Raw genomic sequence first — 11,381 nt, 5'->3', positions numbered from 1 at the left:
AGTGTGTTAGTTGCTCAGTCATGTCCAACTCTTTACAACACTATGGACTGTAGTCCATCAGGCTCTCTGTCCTTGGAATTCTCAAGGCAAGAATACTGGAATGGGTAGCCATTTTCTTCTCCAGGGGATCTTCCCAACCCAGGGCTTCAACCCCAGTCTCTTGCATTGTAGGTGGATTCTTTTCCATCTGAGCCACCAGAGAAGAAGAAGCCACATTTTACTGAAAGAGTTGTACATTTTATCCTTGTGCTCCAGCAAAGCAAGAACTTACAAGGATGAGAAATTTATTATAGGAAAGAGGTTCAAAGAATGAGACAGCTAAAAATATTTGCTGACAAATATCTGCTAGACAGCACATATATAGATTAACATTTAAAACAAGATGTTATTGGGGAGCTGTAGTTGCAGCTCCTCTGCACAAACTGAGATGCTGGAATGAGGGCCCAGGCCAACAGTGGTCTGGAGCACTTCTGCAGCCAGGGCAAGGCCCTACGTTGCTTCCAAGTAGGGACTTGCTCCTCTCCTGCAGACCTATGCCTCCATGCTTATGGTCAATGAGTGGAGCACCCACTGTGAGTTCTGCTTCACTGGGAAAGGAGGATTGTCCAAATGCAGAAGATGCAAGTGGACATTTTACTGTAAGGTAGCATGTGAGAAAGATGACTGGCTGATGCACAAGCTGGAATGTTCTCTTGGGATTGTTTTGGGGGGAAACTGGAATCCCTCAGAGACTGGAAGGTTAATTGCAAGAATTCTGGCTATACATAAAATCCACCCAGAAAGAACACCTTCAGAGAAATGGTTAGCCATGAAGGAGTTGGAGTCACATCTGGGTGAATTAGATAATGAAAAGAAGGATTTGATTCAGAAGAACCTTGATGCTCTGTATCGCTTTCATTCCAAGCACCTTCAGTTCCCCAAAAATGATATGCTGGTAGTACACTTCATACAGGTTAACTGTCATGGATTTACAATCGAAGATGAAGAACTTTCTCATTTGGGATCAGCAATATTTGCTGATGTTGCACCAATGTCATTGTGACCTGCAAAGGGAACCTGGCAGAAGTCAGAGAAATCCACCCAGGAGAGGAGGTTTTTACCAGCTACGTTGACGTCCTATACTCAACAGGAGATATGAATGACTGTTTAAGAGATTCTTATTTTTTTTACTTGTAAGAGCAAGGATGTACCAACAAAGACAAGGATAAGGCCAAGGTGGAAATCTGGAAGTTCACCTATCCCCCAGAGGCAGACACATGATCAGATATGTTTGCAATGTATTGACTTACAAAGGGCCAAGCACTACACCAGTTCCCCAGTGAGCTGCTGGAGATCTGAGAACTCAGCCAGGAAAAGAGCTGCGTGTTTGAGGACAGTAACATGTATAAGATGCACATGATGTGCCAAGCCATGCCATCTGCTTGTACAAGCAGAACTGGGAGGGAGCCCTGCCGTACAGACAGAAAATCACCCAGCCCTGCAGTAAGCACTGTCCTCTATATGCCCTCAGCCTCCATGCGGCTAAAGTTAGGAAGACTGTAGGTGGACCTGGAGAACAAAGCTTCGGGGGAGAGAGCGCTGAGTTCAGTTCAGTTCAGTTCAGTCGCTCAGTCGTGTCCGACTCTTTGCGACCCCATGAATCGCAGCACGCCAGGCCTCCCTGTCCATCACCATCTCCCGGAGCTCATTCAGAATCACGTCCATCGAGTCAGTGATGCCATCCAGCCATCTCATCTTCTGTCATCCCCTTTCCTGCCCCCAATCCCTCCTAGCATCAGAGTCTTTTCCAGAGTCAACGCTTCGCATGAGGTGGCCAAAGTACAGGAGTTTCAGCTTCAGCATCATTCCTTCCAAAGAAATCCCAGGGTTGATCTCCTTCAGAATGGACTGGTTGGATCTCCTTGCAGTCCAAGGGACTCTCAAGAGTCTTCTCCAACACCACAGTTCAAAAGCATCAATTCTTTAGTGCTCAGCCTTCTTCACAGTCCAACTCTCACATCCATACATGACCACTGGAAAACACCGTAGCCTTGACTAGACGGACCTTAGTCGGCAAAGTAATGTCTCTGCTTTTGAATATGCTATCTAGGTTGGTCATAACTTTTCTTCCAAGGAGTAAGCATCTTTTAATTTCATAGCAGCATCACCATCTGCAGTGATTTTGGAGCCCAGAAAAATAAAGTCTGACACTGTTTCCACTGTTTCCCCATCTATTTCCCATGAAATGATGGGACTGGATGCCATGATCTTCGTTTTCTGAATGTTGAGCTTTAGGCCAACTTTTTCACTCTCCTGTTTTACTTTCATCAAGAGGCTTTCTAGTTCCTCTTCACTTTCTGCCAGAAGGGTGGTGTCATCTGCATATCTGAGATTGTTGATATTTCTCCCGGCAATCTTGATTCCAGCTTGTGCTTCCTCCAGCCCAGCGCTTCTCATGATGTACTCTGCATATAAGTTAAATAAGCAGGGTGACAGGATACAGCCTTGACGTACTCCTTTTCCTATTTGGTACTAGTCTGTTGTTCCCTGTCCAGTTCTAACTGTTTCTTCCTGACCTGCATACAGATTTCTCAAGAGGCAGGTTAGGTGGTCTGGTATTCCCATCTCTTTCAGAATTTACCACAGTTTATTGTGACCCACACAGTCAAAGGCTTTGGCATAGTCAATAAAGTAGAAAGAGATGTGTTTCTGGAACTCTCTTGCTTTTTCCATGATCCAGCGGATGTTGGCAATTTGATCTCTGGTTCCTCTGCCTTTTCTAAAACCAGCTTGAACATCAGGGAGTTCACAGTTCATGTATTGCTGAAGCCTGGCTTGGAGAATTTTGAGCATTACTTTACTAGCATGTGAGATGAGTGCAATTGTGCAGTAGTTTGAGCATTCTTTTGCATTGCCTTTCTTTGGAATTGAAATGAAAACTGAGCTTTTCCAGTCTTGTGGCCACTGCTGAGTTTTCCAAATTTGCTGGCATATTGAGTGCAGCACTTTCACAGCATCATCTTTCAGGATTTGAAATAGCTCAACTGGAATTCCATCCCCTCCACTAGCTTTGTTCATAGTGATGCTTTCTAAGGCCCACTTGACTTCACATTCCAAGATGTCTGGCTCTAGATGAGTGATTACATTATCATGATTATCTGAGTCGTGAAGATCTGTTTTGTACAGTTCTTCCATGTATTCTTGCCACTTCTTCTTAATATTTTCTGCTTCTGTTAGGTTCATACCATTTCTGTTCTTTATCGAGCCCATCTTTGCGTGAAATGTTCCCTTGGTATCTCTAATTTTCTTAAAGAGATCTCTAGTCTTTCTCAGTCTGTTGTTTTCCTCTATTTCTTTGCATTGATTGCTGAAGAAGGCTTTCTTATCTCTTGCTATTCTTTGGAACTCTGCATTCAGATGCTAATATATTTCCTTTTCTCCTTTGCTTTTTGCCTCTCTTCTTTTCACAGCTATTTGTAAGGCCTCCCCAGACAGCCATTTTGCTTTTTTGCATTTGTTTTCCATGGGGATGGTCTTGACCCCTGTCTCCTGTACAATGTCATGAATCTCATTCCATAGTTCATCAGGCACTCTATCTATCAGATCTAGGCCCTTAAATCTATTTCTCACTTCCACTGTATAATCATAAGGGATTTGATTTAGGTCATACCTGAATGGTCTAGTGGTTTTCCCTACTTTCTTCAATTTGAGTCTGAATTTGGTAATAAGGAGTTCATGATGTGAGCCACAGTCAGCTCCTGGTCTTGTTTTTGTTGACTGTATAGAGCTTCTCCATCTTTGGCTGCAAAGAATATAATCAATCTGATTTTGGTGTTGACCATCTGGTGATGTCCATGTGTAGAGTCTTCTCTTGTGTTGTTGGAAGAGGGTGTTTGCTATGACCAGTGCATTTTCTTGGCAAAACTCTACTAGTCTTTCCCTGCTTCATTCTGCATTCCAAGGCCAAATCTGCCTGTTACTCCAGGTGTTTCTTGACTTTCTACTTTTGCATTCCAGTCCCCTAGAATGAAAAGGACATCTTTTCTGGGTGTTAGTTCTAAAAGGTCTTGTAGGTCTTCATAAAACTGTTCAACTTCAGCTTCTTCAGCGTTACTGTTTGGGGCATAGACTTGGATAACTGTGATATTGAATGGTTTGCCTTGGAGACGAACAGAGATCATTCTGTCGTTTTTGAGATTGCATCCAAGTACTGCATTTGAAACTCTTTTGTTGACCATGATGGCTACTCCATTTCTTCTGAGGGATTCCTGCCCACAGTAGTAGATGTAATGGTCATCTGAGTTAAATTCACCCATTCCAGTCCATTTTAGTTCACTGATTCCTAGAATGTTTACATTCACCCTTGCCATCTCTTGTTTGACCACTTCCAATTTGCCTTGATTCAGGGACCTGACATTCCAGGTTCCTATGCAATATTGCTCTTTACAGCATCAGATCTTGCTTCTATCACCAGTCACATTCACAACTGGGTATTGTTTTTGCTTTGGCTCCATCCCTTCATTCTTTCTGGAGTTATTTCTCCACTGATCTCCAGTAGCATATTGGGCACCTAATGACCTGGGGAGTTCCTCTTTTGGTATCCTATCATTGTGCCTTTTCATACTGTTCATGGGGTTCTCAAGGCAAGAATGCTGAAGTGGCTTGCCATTCCCTTCTCCAGGGGACCACATTCTGTCAGCTCTCTCCACCATGACCCACCCATCTTGGGTTGCCCCACAGGCATGGCATGGTTTCACTGAGTTAGACAAGGCTATGGTCCTAGTGTGATTAGATTGACTAGTTTTCTGTGATTATGGTTTCAGTGTGTCTGCCCTCTGATGCCCTCTTGCAACACCTACGATCTTACTTGGGTTTCTCTTGCCTTGGCATGGTGTATCTCTTCACAGCTGCTCCAGCAAAGCACAGCCGCTGCTACTTACCTTGGACGAGAGGTATCTCCTTACTGCCGCCATTCCTGACCTTCAACGTGGGATAGCTCCTCTAGGCCCTCCTGTGCCTGCTCAGCCACCGCTCCTTGGGTTGCCCCTCCGGGTCCGCTGGCCTTGGCCTCGGGCATGGGTGGCTCCTCCCAGCTGCTGCCCCTGGCCTCAGGCGTGAGGTGGCTTCTCCTGGCCTCCCCTGACCTCAGACGTGGGGTGTCTCCTCCCGGCCACCACTGGCCTTGGACGCTGGGCAGCTCTTCCCGGCCGCCGTCCTGACCTCGGACCCGGGGTGGCTCCTCCTGGCCGTTCCTGCGCCGTCACAGCCTGGAACTCTGGGCCGCTGTCCCTGACTTCGGACGTGGGGTAGCTCTTGGCCGCGCTTAGTGCGCCGGCCCGCCGCTGCCGCAGCCTTCGCTTAGTGCCCTGAAGAAAGCCATTATCAGCATGGAAGTTTGTGTGTGTGTGTTTAGTTGCTTAGTCATGTCCAACTTTTTGCAACCCCATGGACTGTAGCTTTACAGGCTTCTCTGTCCATGGAATTTTCCAAGCAAGAATACTGGAGTGGGTTGCCATTTTCTACTCTAGGGGATCTCCCTGACTCAGGGATTGAACCCATATCTCCTATGTCTCCTTCATTGGCAGGTGGGTTCTTTACCACTGCACCATCTGAGCAATCCCAACAAAGAAGTATCTGATGGCCAGAAAAACTGTACGTTTCTGAGATCAAACAGAAACTGGACAATCACTGATATATGCCAACATTTTAGTTTTTATTTAAACCCTTATGCAGAAACCTTCAAGGATTTGACATTTCAAATCATACACATCATGCCAACATTTCTGTAAACTCAATGGAAGGGAACATGGCTCGCACTTAAACCTTATAGATGGCTTACTTGGACTTTGGTCTTAATCTTTTACCCTAATATCAAATTACTATTTGAATGCTATTTTTTTTTTTTGGTAAGAGATAATGGCATGGTTTCATATATTCTAATATACTTCAGACAGATTGAGTTTAAAAATGCAGTTATTTTTTCCTTCATGCCTACTGTAATGTTCTAAACAAACATGAATGATGAAAGAAAATTTAAAAGGTAGTAGTAAAAAATGAATATATAAAATGTTATTTTTCTCCTTGGCAATTAAGAATTCTGGTAAACACTGCCTCAGTCAGGTGATGAAGGTCAACCTCACCCAAATAATAATTCATGTAACCCCAACACAGTGTGGTGTCATGAGAATGGAAGTGCCTCTCTGTGACCATCCTCCCACAAAAGCACAATCTCATTTAACAATGAGAAAAGCATCAGGCAAGAGACAAAATAGCTGAAGAGCACTCTTTAAAACAAAATCATCAAAAATAGGCAAAGACTGAGACTCTGTCGTAAAGCAGAGAAGGCGAAGAGGACGTGATGACTAAATATAATGTTCTGGAAGGGATTCTGGAACATAAAAGACATAGGAAAAAATTAGTGAACCCTAAATAAAATATGGAGTACTTCTCAGACTTCTGGCTAAGATCAAATGTGAATAAAATGAGGAGTTCAGTTAAAAGTAATGTACCAATGTTGGCTTCTTAGTTGTGACATAGGTACCATAGTAATATAACATCAATAATAAGGGAAACTGGGCATGTGAGGGTATAGGAGAACTCACTGTACTGTCTTTTCAATTTTTATGTAAATTTTAAAAAACTATTATTAAAAAAGATTACTTTTGCACCAGCTAGTTAATGTTCTTGTGGACACTGGAGTGAAAATATTCTCCCATTTTCTCCCTCACTTTTCAGTAATGACGGGTAAAGTACTTTATGACAACAGTTTTACTCTTAAGTTTTTTAAGACATCATGATACCATTGTCATTTGTGGCTTCTTTTCATTTTAACCAAGATTGATTCAAAGTATTTAAGACTTGTAATTTTCTATTTCAACAGTGTCTCACAAATAATCACAAGCAACTGCGACTAACAATTTCCATAGACTATTAGATCTGGAAAATATTTCTATGCTGATGTTATATCTGGACAGTAGTGGTTCAGAGTTACATATCCTGATAGACTCTGGGGCTGGGAATATTCTTAGTCATATTAAAAATGGGATTTAGCCTGTGATTGTGAACATTTAGGGGCTAAATCAGTTATTCTCATTGAATGAAAGGCATATCTCTTCTCCATATGGAGGTAAGCTGTGGGGGACTTACCACAGGAATTTAACAAACCATTATAAACTTGTTCTGAACATTTTCAAAAAATAGTATTACTTATGAAACTGATGTGTAACCAAAATATACTAGGTTGGGCCCTTTAATTAAAGTCAAATTTATATTCAAGGACATACCTGTATATCTGAATTCTCAACCACTGAGGAGTAACTTTATTAAAAAGTATTATTTAAACCTGATTAGCTGCTGACTCTGCCAGAATGTCAAAAGAGAAGGAATTGTAAATCTTTTGGGCAGGGTATGGGTTTGGTGGGAAGATTTTCTAGCAACCTTGTGTTCACAGACATGCAGTAAACATTCTGTCTAACCAGAATGTACCTCTCTGCCAAAATTCAAACTACTTGGATGTTCGTGATGCTCATAATGTTTCAAACATCCAACTAGTTCTGATGTTTATAACAAATAAAAGGAATTTAGTTATAACTTCTAGTGATACAGGCTGTTCTTTAAAGGACTCTTTCAAAAACACTTTTTACATGAAAACAATTATTAAAAGAAGCAGAACGATAAGTTGTAATGAAATATAAACATATGACATTGTAAGAGAGGTATTTTTATATCTTAATGATGAAAATAATACTTAAGGACTTCTTTCAACTATATTGATGAGTAATTTATTCAAAGTAGATCTCTGCCAATGTTTCCTTCTAATGAAAGATTTTGAGCAGAGTCTCAGAGACTAGCATAAAGATTTTTGGGTCATATAGCTACCCTAAAACTGGACCTAGGCATAGGATATGAACAACTCTGGCACAGAACTTGATAAACAAACTTAGTACAAAATTTTTCAATGATAAGACAGTTAATTAATATATATCAAACTTCTCTGCATAGCTAAACATGCCCATTGTTTTTTGCTTTCTCATAAAAATTTTTTCATACTGTTGATGATCGTTGAATCCTTGCCTCTCATTATTTCTATGTTGTCTTTCTGTCCTTTGGGAAACTTTCGCCTCACCACTTAAATAACAGATAAATCCATGTACCTATGGACACCTTATCTTTGACAAAGGAAGCAGGGATTGGAGAAAAGACAATTTCTTTAACAAGTGGTGCTGGGAAAACTGGTCAACCACTTGTAAAAGAATGAAACTAGAACACTTTCTAACACCATACACAAAAATAAACTCAAAATGGATTAAAGATCTAAATGTAAGACCAGAAACTATAAAATTCCTAAAGGAAAACATAGGCAAAACATGCTCTGACATAAATCACAGCATGACCCACCTCCCAAAGTAGTGGAAATAAAAGCAAAAATAAACAAATGGGACATAATTAAACTTAAAAGCTTTTGCACAATGAAGGAAACTATAAGCAAGGTGAAAAGACAGCCTTCAGAACAGAGGAAAATAATAGCAAATGAAGCAACTGACAAATAATTAATCTCAAAAATATACAAGGAGCTCATGCAGCTCAATTCCAGAAAAATAAATGACCCGATCAAAAATGGGCCAAAGAACTAAACAGAAATTTCTGCAAAAAGACATACAGATGGCTAACAAACACATGAAAAGATGCTCAACATCTCTCATTATCAGAGAAATGCAAATCAAAATCACAATGAGGTGCCATCTCACGCTGGTCAGAATGGCTGCGATCCAAAAGTCTACAAACAATAAATGCTGGACAGGGTGTGGAGAAAAGGGAACCCTCTTACATTGTTGGTGGGAATGCAAACTAGTATAGCCACCATGGAGAACCATGTGGAGATTCATTAAAAAACTGGAAATAGAGCTGCCATATGACCCAGCAATCCCACTGCTGAGCATACACACCGAGGAAACCAGAACTGAGAGAGACATGTGTACCCCAATGTCCATCGCAGCACTGTTTATGATAGCCAGGACATGGAAGCAACCTAGATGTCCATCAGCAGATGAATGGATAAGAAAGCTGTGGTACATATACACAATGGAATATTGCTCAGCTATTAAAAAGAATCCATTTGAATAAGTTTTAATGATGTGGATGAAACTGGAGCCTATTATACAGAGTGAAGTAAGTCAGAAAGAAAACACCAGTACAGTATATTAAGGCATATATACGAAATTTAGGAAGATGGTAACGATGACCCTAAATGAGAGACAGCAAAACAGACACAGATGTAAAGAATGGACTTTTGGACTCTGTGGGAGAAGGCGAGGGTGGGATGATTTGAGAGAATAGCATTGAAACATGTATATTATCATATGTGAAATAGATCAGCACTCCAGGTTCAATGCATGAGACAGAGTGCTTGGGGCTGGTGCACTGGGATGACCCAGAGGGATGGGATGGGGAGGGAGGTGGGAGGGGGGTCCAGGATGGGGGACACATGTACAACCCATCGCTGATTCATGTCAATGTATGGCAAAAACCACTACAAGATTGTAAAGTAATTAGCCTCCAGTTAAAATAAACTAATTTAAAAAGAAGAGATTTCTTCTCTTCGTTACTTTTGTTTCTTTCCCTATTCATAGTTGGACTCCAGAGGGTCACCCATAATTACCCCAGAAAATCATTTCATAGTATATAGAATTGAAAAGTAAAGTGATTTTAAACATCTCCACACTGAACTGTAGTATGCCCACACAAGGACATACAATCATTCATCTTCTGACTGGTGTGGCAACGAGGTAAGCATAGCCAAAATGGGTGCTGTCTATACCCCTGCAAAAGAATGAAATCTTCCTATAGAAGAAATTTGACTCTCAATTACCTTTGCAGTCATCTAATGCAATTCCTTATATTATTTAAAAAGATACGTATTTTGATTAATGAATGATTGGGGAATTGTTGCAGTTGCAGAATGTGGATTATCTCATTTGCTTAGGACTGCTTTTATTGTTTTAATCAGGACTAATTTTGCACATGGGCAAATGATGGCCAACTATGTAGCATAATTTTAGGGTGGAAATATTATTTCATAGAGAATAAAGGTTTAAGAATCTAGTCCTATCCCATTAATCCAGTAGCATAAATTATTTATATGTATCTATAATTGTTAAACTTTTAGCCCTCTTAGAAAGAAGTGACTTAATGATACTTCCTAAGTGAATGTGGCATATATCCAGTTTTGATGGAGAAGTGGTGATAATGGATAAGAAATGATCTGAGATAGATAGACTTAAAGGTAATAAGATTTAGGGTTTTTTAGCAAAAGCTGAAAAGCAGAGAGGAATGGTATATATGAAACTGGGAGACTATAAACAGTGAGTTCTCTTATAAGAAAATGCCAAGTTCACAACATAAAGCTGATCGTATTTGTGATTTCATGGTGAATATAAACGTGATTCTTAGCAAGTCATATCTTATACTTGCTCTCACATAAACTTTACAGCTGTACTTTGACTTGGAGAAGATTTCAATCTTCTGCTGTTAGCTTCTACCCTTCAATTAGAGTCTGCTTATCTCAAAATCAGTCATAAGGTCCAGCTCACTTCTCTCCTAGATTCTTTGAACCCTGCATTTTTAAAGAAATCTCAGAAATAACAGGTTGGGGAGCAGAAGGGAGTAAGGATTCTGAGCCATCTGCGGCAGCTGTTGGGGTCACACTTGGCTCTCTGAGCTGAATCACAAGTGCTGCCCAGAGTTCTGTTACCCAGAGCTGGTGAAGAACCTATGAGGGGAGGTGAAGGGCCTTCATCCCTCAGACAAGAAGAAAGAGCTCTCGGATCCTTTCAATGATGATAAAAAGAAATGGTATAACATGGAAACCCTTGCCTTGAAATTTGAAGAAAAATATGGTGGAAAGAAATATAGAAAAGAGCTTATACAGGGCATGATTGATATGGGTTACGGTTATGATGAATCCAATTCTTTCATCGATAACTCTGAGGCGTATGATGAGCTTTTTCCTGTATCTTTGACTACAAAGCATGGAGGATTTTACATAAACTTGAGAGAGCTGCGGTTTAGACAAGCATTAGAATCTGAAGATGACTTCATTAAAGAAAAGAAGCAGAAGCTCAAAGAAGGTGGTGAGAAGATAAAGAAGTAAAAAGATGAGACATGACAAGGAGAAGCACTCGGAAAAATCCAAGTTTCCAAAGCCAGTTTCACAGCCCTCAATGCCAGTAAGGAGAAGAAGAAAAGGAAGCATTCTGGGGCTTTGAGTGTCAAAGAGATGCTGAAGAAATTTTAGAAGGAGAAAGAGGCTCAGAGAAAACTGAGGAACTGTGGAAACTGGGGACAATACTTAAAGAGATGGGAATACCAGACCACCTTACCTGCCTCCTGAGAAACCTGTATAC

General features: G+C 40.8%; 1 pseudogene; it reads left to right on the top strand.

Annotated features, from left to right (window-relative positions):
- The first annotated feature begins 435 nt into the window (after nt 1–435).
- Nucleotides 436–11,128, top strand: LOC120860399 (annotated as a pseudogene).
- The last annotated feature ends 253 nt before the right edge of the window (nt 11,129–11,381 follow it).

The sequence above is a fragment of the Oryx dammah genome, unplaced genomic scaffold, assembly GCF_014754425.2.
Source record: "Oryx dammah isolate SB20612 unplaced genomic scaffold, SCBI_Odam_1.1 HiC_scaffold_11072, whole genome shotgun sequence".
Lineage (NCBI taxonomy): Eukaryota > Metazoa > Chordata > Mammalia > Artiodactyla > Bovidae > Oryx > Oryx dammah.
Note: the sequence above shows the minus strand (reverse complement) of the source record. Positions and strands in the feature narration are given on the sequence as shown.